The sequence below is a fragment of the Vicugna pacos genome, chromosome 11 (assembly GCF_048564905.1).
Source record: "Vicugna pacos chromosome 11, VicPac4, whole genome shotgun sequence".
NCBI lineage: Eukaryota > Metazoa > Chordata > Mammalia > Artiodactyla > Camelidae > Vicugna > Vicugna pacos.
In genome coordinates this window covers 83,137,492-83,149,465 of record NC_132997.1, presented here as the reverse complement: position 1 = coordinate 83,149,465, position 11,974 = coordinate 83,137,492, and the positions used below count along the sequence as shown (strand labels likewise).

At 37.2% G+C, this 11,974-nt stretch overlaps 1 long non-coding RNA gene across 1 annotated transcript; it reads right to left on the bottom strand.

Moving 5' to 3' along the window:
* Positions 1 to 6,588: 6,588 nt before the first annotated feature.
* On the bottom strand, positions 6,589 to 11,140 carry LOC140699844 (uncharacterized). The gene is made up of 3 exons (XR_012078100.1): positions 11,063 to 11,140; positions 8,840 to 8,991; positions 6,589 to 6,885 (listed from the first exon to the last, which is right to left on the bottom strand). It is a non-coding gene; the product is annotated as an uncharacterized lncRNA (long non-coding RNA).
* Between the last annotated feature and the right edge of the window lie 834 nt (positions 11,141 to 11,974).

Genomic DNA, 11,974 nt, shown 5'->3' with positions numbered 1-11,974 from the left:
GAAAGCTCTTAGCTCGTGCTCGACTAAAGTTCCCTGTATTGCTCTCAGAGAGCTGTTGCTATAAACCCAGTTTTACAGATAAAGAAACTGGGGCCCAGAGAGAAAAATACTCACTTGCCCAAGTGTGTACAGGTACTAGGTAGCTGAGCTAGAATTTAAAGTCAAGTCTGTAGAACTCCAAAATGCTTTGCAAGAAACCACACAATTCAGTTGCCCTCTGGCACCACCATGCACAGAACTGACTCTCAGTCTCCCTGAGCTTAGGTATCTTGTCTAAGGATTAATCATGTTTGAATGTTATCTTCCTTCCCCCTTTTGCTGACTCTCTACTAACCACGTTATTACCTGCTAATTTTTTTTCAAACTGAAGGAAAGAAAGAGCAGACATAGAAAGTATAAGGTAAATATAGTCAAATTTCAGATAATGGTAATTTTTGATCAATGAAGCAGCATGTACATATTTAAGGTCCAAATGTGAATGAAGAGAAAAAGAAAAGAAAGGAAAGAAGGAAAGGAAGAAAGAAAGAATATGTTCAGTGAAAATTGTATATATTTAAGGTATACAACATGATGTTTCAATATATATTTACATAGTAAAATGATTACTACAGTCAAGCTAATTAGTATATCCATCTCCTAGTTACCTATTTTGTGTGTGTCATGAGAGAACCTGAAGCCTATTCTAGGAGCAAAATCCCAGGATTCAGTACAGTGTTATTAGCTCTAATCATCATAGTATACATTAGTTTTCTAGACTTAATCATTCTATCTAACTGCAACTTTGTACTCTTTGACCAATATGTTCTCACTTCCTCCACCTCCCCACCCCTGATAACTACATCTCTACTCTTTGCTTCTATGTATGTGACTTTTTCAGATTATATGTAAAGTGAAATCATGCAGTATATTTCTGTGTCTTATGAAAGAGATGTTTTTAATTAACCTTTTTTCAAATGAATATCTTGTCTTTTTTAACAGAGCTATTAATATGTATATATGTATATATAATATTATTTTTAATATTACTTTTCTTGTATCTCATCTGCCTCCTCTGTGACACCTTAAACTCATAAGAGTGGTGACTTTGGCTCTCTTGATTATTCTAGAATCTATTCTCCACTGAACAGGACTTGACATATAATCAGGTGTTCTGTACTAAAACAGGGAATGAATATTCTGACTACTGTTAATTATGTAGTATGATATTTGGGCAGTGTCCTCTAGGGTTCTCAATGCATAGGAGTATTTTTCAATTTACTAAGCATCTGTATTTTGCCTTTTATGTCTTTTTTTTTTACAGTGTCTCTATGTATTTACTTTTCACTTCCATTTGTTATTTGTTTAGTTTTATGACTATGCCTGCCAAAAGCAGGTACTTCCTGATTCTAATATCAAGGCTGGAGTGAACAGGGGAAACAGATGCTCAAACTTAAAAAAAATTAAGTTATATTAATTTGTATATTAAACGTAAGAGAGGGCATCAGGGTTTTGTCTATGAGTTAGCAAATCAGTTTTAATGAATCTGCGTTTGTAGCATCTGATTTGGGTATTCTTAAAGAAGACTAACTTGTAGTTTGAAATATTCTCTTTCTCTCATTCTCTCTCTCCCCTTTTCCCCCTCTACCAACCCACGACAAATCTCAGTTCTCAAAGGGCACTGGGGTAGGGTTCTTCTTTGTAAATCTGTTTGCAAATTGCTGTTGTTCTTATCGGTCCTTCCACAAGCCTCTGCCCAATGACATGTCCATACATAAACTTTTCCAATTAATTTCCCACTGTGTCCCTCCAGGGTGCATTAAGTGAATGTTACAAGCTATTTTTCATAAATTTGAAGTTATTGAGGGAAGCATGAAATCACTAGCTGATGGAAGTGAGCAAGTCTGGGAAAAAAATGGAATATAAGACTTTGCAGAGGGTCCTAACTGCATCCATTTTTCCTACCTTATGAACCTGGTCCTGAGTAGGAGAGTCTCATGGCAATGGACTAAAGATTGAATCCCATTTCCATATGCTTAATATAGAACTTAAAGACCAATGAATGTAAAAGATCATTCTCTCAACTCTGCACACAATGAGTCTCTCTGGGGCATGTTCCATAAATGTCAGCCAACAGTTTCGTGTTGTTTTAAATCCTAATATAAGTTAAGCAGATCAATGTTTGATAGTTTCTTAATAAAATCCCAGACATGAACCCAAAGCTAACCTGGGTTATGGAACTGGCAGAACAATTGTGAGGCTGGCTGGTAAGAAACCAGACAGTTTGCTATTTCAGATGCTTTATGTTTCTTAGGAATTTTCAAGTTATCCCCAAAGGTAGTATTATGAGAAGAGATTAGTATGAAAATCAGGATGCCTGCATTCAAGTCCTGGTTCCAACCCTGGCTCTGTCATATGGATAGACTCTTTCTTTCCCAGGGTCTAAGCCCTAGGACCAGGACAGGGTAAGGCAAGTGAGGTGCCTCAGGCACAAAATTTAAGGAGGCCCTTAAAATACTCATTCTCAGAGTCCTTTCCAGGAAAGTGTGGTATCAGCCCTGAGAATTAGTGACTCCTTAAATTTTGCACCCTAAGCACCTCACTTACTTTACATTTGTCTTGATCCTGCTCAATCCCTTTTCTTTGCAATGAATGGTTTGACTTTAATTAGTAGTTCTCAAAGTGGGATATACAGAACAAGAGTTTTCTGGCTGCTTTAGAAAATGAAATTCTGTAGGTGGAGGCAGCTGAATTTAGGAAATGTAATATGTTACATCCCCATCTTGGAAAATTATAATGCATCTTATATGATTGGCTCTGATCTGAGATAGCCTACAATAAAGATATCTTTTTAACATGATGTAATTCATTTTTTTCTAAAATCATTGGTTATCAGAATTTTTTGCTCTTCCTTGCTTAATAACTGTAAAAAAATGCATCATTTAGAAAAACTGTACATTAGGGCACTCTACATGCAATTTCTAAATTAATCCTTGGAACAGCCCTATGAGGTAGGCGCAATTGCTGTCCACAGTTTACAAAAAAGAAAACAGACTGAGAGAGAGAGTAAATTTGAAGAGACATTTGTGCTTTACCAGCGTGCTTTCTTATTGTTGTGGTGGACTTCACATTCACAGAGTTTTCTTGTTCTTTATTTCTTTCAAAATGAGTACATTTTATTTTCAAAATAATGAAAACTACTTTTGTAGGAATGAAGTAGCAGCTTGGTTTATGTTTGTCTTTCTCTCTCTCTTTTTTTCTTTTTTATTAAGTTCTTGCCTTAACTGACTTGTGATGAAGCTTTTATTTACCTCTAAGCCCCCAGCCTGCCATGCTAGCATCGTTTTTCAGCATTGTCTGGCTCAATAGGCTTCCACATACTCCTGAGCAATGTGAATTTCAACCCCAGAGTTGCTCAGTGCTGATGCTGAGATCAGTAGACGGAACTGTAAGAAGGTGGTATTGAATAGCACTTTGTGTAGAGTTGGCTGCCCAGGGTGCGAGGAAGGAAGCAAGTGACAGAATGAACAATGGTCTCCAGAAGACCCTCTGTAAAGGAAATACCTCTCCTATGGAGTGTTGTTATGATTTACACTGGAAGTTCATTATTCAGTGCCAATTATTTTTACCAGGGACTGTCCCAGATCCCAGATTACAATGGTGGAAATGATATACATGATCCATGTTGTCTTATAATGTCTAATCTGGTAGTCTGGTGTTCTACACAGATACCCAAGTAAAGCTAATGAATAAATTGTGAATTGAGAAAATCACTTTCAATTCTCTACCATTTAACACTTCTCTCCACTGTCCCTTGTGATTGGCAGAACACATCCATTTAAGGGACTGAGGGATGCTTCAGCTATATCCACAGAGAGTTATTGTATTTATATTTAGAAACTCAATCCTTCAGCAACTCTTAGTCCATGAGCTGTGGGTTCAAATACAATTTCCAAGAGTCCCTATTCAAGGAGGCTGAATACACACTTTGGCTTCAGTGACAGTGACATATAAAATTCCCTCAGGACTTGCAGTGACTGCTGAACTGCAGGACTTTGTGCTTGGGAGAAGCTGATGCAATTTAAGTTGACTACGCTCAGTACAGATCTTCTTTTTCTGGGTCCATCAGAGAATTTTGCTGACTTCTTAGCAAGGGGGTAAATAATTGGCCCCAACACCTATTTGCTAGGGCTATATTTAGAGGGCTGGGTCAGCTCAACATTTTATCACATTCTGAATTCCTATTTCGGAATGAGATCACCATCTTGATTTTATCTTCAGTCCTATCCCTACCATCCATATATATTAGGGCATGTTTGCCTGATTGGTGGGGAAACTTGCCAATTAGTTATCTATGTATCAGACCAAGTTGCATCCCAGGAGAGAACTCATTCTCTGGGAGATGGAGTTATTCTTATGGTGCCTCATCATCAAGGGAGAGAGGGTTGATTCTCAGCATAGCATGAAAAGTTTAGAGCATACTTCTGTTAGGATTTGATAATCTTTCCTCCTTTTTTCTCACTAGATTTTTAAGAGCTTAAAGAATATAGAACATGTACTACTCACCTTTAAACCCTTGGTGTCTACTATAGTACCTTGTCCATAGTAAGCACTAAATAAATATTTTGAATAAATAGAAATTACAGGGCATCCTAACTGATATTGGCACTTTGTGTTTTTCATTACAGAATATTTTGTTCTGTGCAAACTAACAGATGCTTAAAATATAAAATGTATTATTTTAATAGTGTCTGTGTGATAGTCCTTTTCTAAAGTTTTTCTGGTACTTTGACAAATTCCTCTGACTCCTTGAAATAATCTATCATATGATGTATTTTATAGTATAATGCTGTTATATAGTATGATCAACTATAGTCACCATGTTATTATACATTAGATCTCCAGACCTTATCCATCTCATAGCTGATTATGAACCCACTTAAGCTCATACTTATGTTCAGATACTTGTGTTAATTGTTTTTTCTGTGCAGTGACTACATTAAGCCCTTACTGTAGGGAGAAATAAGATTATCTGTGGATTTTCACAACTGAATTTTACTACAAGCAATTATACTAAGATTTGGACTCTGTCTTGTATTTTTTCACTATTCCTTGACTGATAATGCCTAAGGATTCAGCACTCACAAGCCTTATTGAATATGTTAAGAAAAACACATTTATAGGTCTGTTTAAGAGTTTTCTGACATTTGGATAAATTCTTATTTATTTGACCTTCAGATACTTCTGTAGTATTTGGCCTAAATCTATTAACCATTATGAATTACATTATATATTCTTATTGTGGAGTATAAGGACTCTTGTTAAGTAATAATATAAAGTCACCTGAAAACATTTAAGGTTAAAGCAACAATTTAAACACTCCTCTATTATGTTTTGAAATATTGCTGAATTCAGTTTTTTAATTTATCTCTCTTCAGCAGATTTGATATATTTTCATGATTAATTATATTAGTGATGTTTCATAATTCAGTGACATTGTAATACAATTTTAGATACACAGCCATTTATCATCCAAGTAGAGAGGCACCTCTTTCTTTCTCTAACTTTCATTGTATTAATTTAATATAAAATTTAACCTGATAATCTTTCAACTTCAAACATCTTAGGATAAGAAGTTGAACTCAAATCATCTAAGCCTTTAATATGTAGATCATATTACCTGCACTAAAAATAGAATACTCCATGTGATAAATGATTTTTTTTCTTATTGGTAAATGTACTTACTAAAAAGTTTTATTAACTTCATGGAAATTAATGAATTTAATGTAAAATGGTACCTGTACCATAAATTTCATGATTAATTTCATTTAGATGATTGCATGTTTTTTTCTGGTCCTTTTTTCCCCTGTGTATTTGATGTAAAAATATGCAGCAAATACCATAGTTAAATTTATTAACTTAATATGCATAAAACAATTACAGAAAGTTCAAGATGATCATATAACACATAAAACATGTTTTATAAGTTAAATACTAAATGTGTGGCCTAGACACCAACTACATCGAGACTTCAGCTGAATGCCAGTTGCAGGTTCTTAACCTAAGGCTAGGGTAAGCTTCAGAGAAATTGTATGCCTATGTGTACACGTACATATACGTACACTTCTTCTGTTAAGTGTCCATCGCTTTCATATGATTCCCAGTGAAGCTCATGACTCATACTGCCTAAGTTCTACTGACATAACAGTTTCTCCATTGGTATAATTGAAGACAATAGATTTTATTTTCCCTGAATTTCACTCCAACTCTCAGATTCTGATTATTCCTCTTGTGTGTTCACTGAGTTCCTTCTTTCCTTCCTTTTTTCCATCTTTCCTTTTTTTTCCTTCTCTGTTATGAAATGATGTAGTCACTCCCTCATTTCATCGATGAAAATAAGTTCTACTGAGGAGTAACAACTCTCCAAAATTTGTATGTTTATCTCTCTTTTGTTTGGGAGCAAGGTGTTAGGATGTTTTGAAATCAAGTTTTACCAAAGAAATATTTTATATAAAGTTGTTGGGAAGGAGTAGTGAGAGTGTAAAAATACACAGACAAAAAGGTAACGGTCGTGGCAGCAGAATTGGCATGGACAATGAATTCACTAAGCCATAGAAAAAAGTTTGTTTTTTTAACAAAGTAAAGGACCAGAAAAATAGGGATCCAGGAAATGGAGTCAGAAATGGTAGAGTAATAGAAACAATAAAAAAAAGTAGAGGATCAAAGCAGAAAACAGTACAGCACAATTGCTTGGAAGAGGTAGCATGGCATGATGTCCCAGGACTTCAACAAATAGACTGTGTTAAGTCTCATGGGAGAGACAACTGCTTCAAAGGTCATAGCAGAAAGCCCGAATCTACCGTTCTGCTGTCCCTCTACCATTCTGCTTTGTCACACACAGGCTTCTCTCTGCAACAACAAAAATCAGAAACTACTTAAGAATCTGGAAACTTCTGGAATTTACAAACATGAAGGAGAGCAACTGGGCCTTTGGTGATGAGGGAGCTTTGGCCAGTCATACCAAATGGAGAGAAGAGATGAGATTAACAATTCAAGTCAGGGGCATATATGGTGTTCTCTGAGCATCAAATCAAAGCCTAGCCCCTTCTTTCTAGAAAGAAGGGCATATATCTGAGTGATCTAGTCTCTGCTTCTCTGTGAGGTGTCTCCATCATGGAAGGGCTCTCACATAGCATTCAAGAGCTGTTCACTGCCTGGACGCCTGAGATACTGATAGGTAAAGTCTCTGAATTCTTTCTTGGGGGAAGTTTCCACCACCAGGTTTTAGATAGCCTGAAATCATTCAGTAAATGGAATGAATGGTGTGGGGGGGGAAAGCATAAGATTTTGGAGATCAAACAACACAAATTAAGTCAACTCAGTAACTTCATCACCAAGTAGCTTCCCCATATGACAAAAATGCAGATACAGATGCCCTGGATTCAGTTCACAATTTAATTAGATTATGGATGTGGCAGAACTTAATATAGTTCTTTACAAATGTTAGCTTACTTATTTATTTAAAAGATAAATATATGTCCCTGGCACTTGCACGGCCCAAAGACCATTTAGAGGTTAAGCTTGCATACAGTAAACAGATCAATGCTCAACTGGGGCACAGTGGGAACCTCTCCCTTGGCTACTTGTCTCCACTGAGCAGCTGGAAGCAGCCAAGCATCATGAGCCAGCTCCCAGCATGAGGCCCATCAGAACTCTTCCAAGTCTGACCCTTTCTCTGTGGGGAGATTTTCCAATGAAATGTTCCTACTGTAGTTTCTCTGGGCAGAAGTGTTTGAGAGCAGGAGGGAGGGGAGGCTAAATCCAGGATGAGTCAATCGCTCCTGAGCCTGGAGGTAGAGCAAGCATTTGACTTCCCATCGTCCTGTTTTGAGTGGAAGGAGACAAGTGAGTTTCTTTGAGGGGGGAAGAAAAAAAGACCAAATGTCAGAAATGTTAGAATTAGTAGGGGTCCCTCTGTTCACATCTCTGAGCTGCATGATGTGATGGAAGAGAGATCTGGACTTGGAGGTAGGAGGTTTGCTTTCCAGGCTGGCCGCTCCATTAACTCACCTTGGGAAGTCATTTGACTTCTCTGTTCTCCCATTTATAAAAATAGATTTTAAAATGTATCCTATTTTCCTTATGAACTATTATGAAGTATATTTGAAAAGTGTTTTAAAGTCACAATATTATGAAGAGGTAGGTATGCACACACACACACCCTATATCATTTATATTGTGATGACCACAATTCTCTTAATTTATGAGACACTACATTACACCTACTCGTATGTGCTTTAGAAGTAGGGGGACTTGGGTTTGAATCTCTGCTCAATCTCTGCTACATAATCTTGAATGATTTCCTTAAACAGCCTGGGATTAAGTTGGTTCACCTGGAAAATGGTCCTGAGGATGCCAGAATTGGCATCACAGAATTACTGCAAGGTGGAGAAGGTGTGATAGATGTCCATACAATATCTGGTCAACAATAGATTTTCATTAATCATTAACTCCATTCCACCTACACTGTACAGTATTAAAATGGAATTTATAAGTGATGTGAATGTAAAACTTTTTATCAGTCATCTGGCTTATTCTGCTGTCCTTTGGGTTTTCGATCTCCATATAGTACATAAAAGTGTTTCACATGGACATTTTAAGGAACAATTAAGAAAATAAATAGCACATTAAAGAATACATTAATGTGTTCAAGTGAGAGAGGAGTAATTTCCTTTTGAGGATTCTCATCTCCTTAGATTTAGTTTAAAATAAAATTAATATAGGAACAAGCACATCTGCAACAGGAAATGTAAAAGGCAGATGAATAACGGAGATGTATTTTCTTTCTTCTGTGTCATGTTACCTTCAACACATCATGCATCTCTGTTGGGTATCAGTTTCTTTCTTCACAAAGTGATGCAGTTGAGCATAAGGCCCTTTCCAGCACTGTCATTTTTTTTAGTTCTGTGTTGCTCTGGCCATATTTCTGCGTCTTTGCCTTGGATTCATTCATCCCTGAAAGAGGAAGCTTGGATTGATCACTGGGGACAGGCAGGAGGCAAAGTTAAACAGCAACATGAATGGATGACTGTGTTTCCAGCCTTACGCGTGTCTCTCTGACACCAGCCCTACCAAGGGTCACTGCTTCAGGACTTGGCTTAATGAACACGTGCAGCCGCACATTAAACTCCAGGTGGACCAGTGGCACTCCCTCCAGACCTGTGTCTCTTTCAGGGAAGGGGTTGTTTTATGGTTTTCTCTTGGTTGGAGTTAATTATAATGTGCTGGTCATGAGCAAAACAGACACTGCATCACCAGGAGCAGCAGGGTAAATCTAATGTGATGCGTAAGTAAATTTACAGAAGGCACAGGTTCTAATATGGGTGTCGTTAATAGAGACTTTTTATGTATAAAGTTGTTTTCATCTGCTGTGGTAGCCCTTGTAGAAGTAGAATGTGCCAGTTTTCACCTGGACATAACAAATATGGTGTGAGAGACCTTCCACTGCTCGTGGAAAAAGTGCCAGGTTTTAAGTTTTCTTGAAAGCAGGATGGTTTGAGTTCCCAGACATCAGCATGGGTGCTTTCTTTTTGTACCTTACTTTTGTTGGATTCAGTGGTTCTCTCATTTCAGGGGACGTATGTTTTACCATACAGAGCTGTGTATTTCCAAAAGTATATATTATACGTTATGAGTGGCTCAAGAGACTTTCCAGGATAATATTGAGAACATGCAATTTTCATATTACATGATGAATATAGAATGGAACCCTAGTAGAAAGCAATTCTATTTTGTTTTTTGCTCTAAAGATCGACAATTCTTAAAATCATGGATAATAATGAGTTAGCTAAGCTTGGATGTGGACACGCATACATTTGGGGTGAGAGGCTCAGCAAAACATTTTCAATAAGTCATTGGTCAATATCTATCAACTTTAAAAGTATGCAAATTTTTACTTTGTAATTCCACTTCTAGCAGTTGTTTTTACAGACATATATATACAAGCACCCAAAGATGTATAGAAGGATGTTTATTGTAGGATTGATTGTTGTTGTAAAACAAAGCCATTAATGGATATACTGCCTTAACTATTGTCATTTTGTACTTTGGATAAACGTGTGGTCTCTTACCTTGATCTTTAAGGCCCTGAAAGACCAGGCTTTTGATTACATCTCCAGCCTTTTCTTGTGTTCTCTACCTTCTTGTCATCTATACAACAATAACTCCACAGTAACTCCACAAAAGTGGAGTGGATAATAGATAATACATCTAGACAAATGAAAAATTTGAGGTGGATCTATCTACAGAGATGAAAAGCTCTCCAAGGCAGCATCATCTTTTACACAGGGACCTAGGGTGTGTCTGTGTGTGTGTCTGTGTCTGTGTGTGCATGTACATACATGTAGCTTTTGCGCCTCTAGAATTATGCAGCAGATTTGTGAACCTGCTCCTTCACCTGGGCTGAGTGGAAAATCTGAATAAACTCTTGAAACTACCACTTCCAGGCTTACTCCTTTTCTCTCCCCTTCTTCACAGAAATTTTCAAAGCATAATCAGATTACTCGTCACTCTGGCCCCAGAGAATGCTTTCATAAGTCTGTCCTAAGCTTTATTATTTTTTATAATAGCAAGTATTTATCAAAAGTGAATTTGTACAAGGTCTTGTATTTACTTTCCATGTATTTAGTTTATGCATTTAATTCAAAAGACTCATGATATAAATAGTCAATATCCTTATTTATAGTGTGGATCAGGAAGGTTAAATAACTTCTTACTCTGGTCATGCAACTAGTAAGTGATAAAGTCAGCATTTAAATCCAACTCAACTGACTCCAGAATCCATGCTTACTAGCACTAAACTGGCTGACAATAGGGGACAGAGGTAAAGTTTGTACTTAGTTAACTGACCATACCATTTCCCCCGCCCCAAATCCCACACCAAGTAAGGCATGTGAGAGAGAAAGGACAGTTGGCTACATTGTTCTTAAAAAGGAAATGAGCTACAGCTCTGTGCTTCCATGTCTGAGACAACCAGAGACTCCTTAAACGTCACAAGATGTAGCTCCAAGTCATAGAAATATCTCACCATTCTCCTTAGAGCAGAGATGACTTGATCTCCTAATGGTTCCAGTCCAGTCCCTTCAGAATCACAGGGACAGAAAAGCAACCGAATGCAACTTACCTTCTATGACATCAATAGTCAGGCTCCTGAGCTCACAGGGAGGAGACCTAGGTCAGCTTTGCTATTTCCCTTTGTTCCAGAACTGTGTTGTTAGAGTTAACAGCTTCAGAGACAGACCTGTCCATGATTTATGGACTAGAGTCAAAAGGAACACCTCTTAAACTTGCAAACATTGCTGATTTTCTTACTTTAAGGACCCTAATTGCATTTCTCACCTTTTGGTTTTAGACTTTGGTCATTATTTATTGCTGTGATTGGCTGTGATTTTGTAAACAGTCATGCTAAATGCAGACAAAACTGTGAAAAGGAGGAGTCAGGAAGCTTCAGAAGCAAAGTGATAATATCTGGTCTGGACCTCCTGACCTTTACCTTGTTCAGATCATCAAGAAGTCATGGGTCCTCGGGACCTCCTACTCCACAGTGGTAATGGATCTTGTTACCCACTCACTGTCTGGTTTGCTAAGGACTTTCTGAGTATGTGCCCATGTTCACTCGTTTCTGCTCCCAGAGAGTTTTTTTTTTTTTTTTTAACTATCATTCACTTAGCTTACACTTCAGCTGTTACAATTAGCTACCATGGAAGTTGTACCATAAATGGTTTCAAAATATTTTTGTTCTTATATTGTTTTACTGATATCTATAGTAGACCATAGATTAAAAACAAAGATTAAAGGACATTACTAATTGAATATATAACAGCATAAAAAAATTCTGTAGATGCACATCAAGGTGATCCATGAGCTTCTTGGATTGTTCTTCACCTGAGCAAAGTGGTACAGTCCATCAAGATGCCTCTGGCTTCTCTCCTTCAAGCAC